Source organism: Meleagris gallopavo, unplaced genomic scaffold (assembly GCF_000146605.3).
Source record: "Meleagris gallopavo isolate NT-WF06-2002-E0010 breed Aviagen turkey brand Nicholas breeding stock unplaced genomic scaffold, Turkey_5.1 ChrUn_random_7180001956902, whole genome shotgun sequence".
NCBI lineage: Eukaryota > Metazoa > Chordata > Aves > Galliformes > Phasianidae > Meleagris > Meleagris gallopavo.
Window position 1 is genome coordinate 1 of NW_011217361.1, and position 784 is coordinate 784.

Here is a 784-nt window from a genome sequence, read left to right on the forward strand (position 1 = left end):
CCCTGCCTAGAGGCATGGCGTTGGCCTCAGAGGCCCTGAGCCTGCTGCTAATGGGGGCTGCTCTTCTCTTTCCAGCACTGCTTTGTTTGTGGAGAGAAGGGGGCCTCCATCTACTGCGCAGAGACAGGCTGTGAACGCAGCTTTCATCTGCCCTGTGCCACGGATGGGGAATGTGTCACGCAGTTCTTTGGGCAGCACAGGTAAGGGCTGTCAGCAGCAGCCAAGCAAGGGAAGAACCTGCACGGCTGCTTCCCAGTGCCGAAGCATGCAGCAAACTCCTTCGTGTTCCTCTGCTGGCATCTCAGCGCTTCTCAGCTCACCCATCCTGTCCGTCTTCCGCCAGGTCCTTCTGCTGTGAGCACCGCCCTCAGCAGGCCGTGGAGGCAGCTCCAGAGCAAGACACAAACTGCACCATCTGCCTGGAGCCCGTGGGGGACAAAAAGTCCTACCACACCATGGTGTGCCCAGTGTGCACGCAGGCCTGGTTTCACCGGAGCTGCATCCAGGTAGGAGCCCTCCCCTTGCTCTGCAGTCACAGCAGGTGCTCAGCTGCACCAGGCCCCGCTCACACTCTGGCTGCTCGTGTTACCGCTGCAGGGACAGGCCATGAACGCTGGCATTCTGCGCTTCCGATGTCCCGTCTGCGGAGACAGGATGCAATTCCGGAAAGAAATGCACCTTCTCGGGATCCAAATCCCAGCCAGGTTGGTGCCTTCTGCCCAGCTCTCCAGATAGTGAGGCGCAAGTGCTGTGCCTGCCCGGGGATTGCCCCAGCAGGCCCAGC

General features: G+C 60.8%; 1 long non-coding RNA gene across 1 annotated transcript; it reads left to right on the plus strand.

Moving 5' to 3' along the window:
* Positions 1-40: 40 nt before the first annotated feature.
* On the plus strand, positions 41-723 carry LOC104917173. Its single transcript, XR_002110803.1, has 3 exons — positions 41-200; positions 344-506; positions 598-723. It is a non-coding gene; the product is annotated as an uncharacterized LOC104917173 (long non-coding RNA).
* The last annotated feature ends 61 nt before the right edge of the window (positions 724-784 follow it).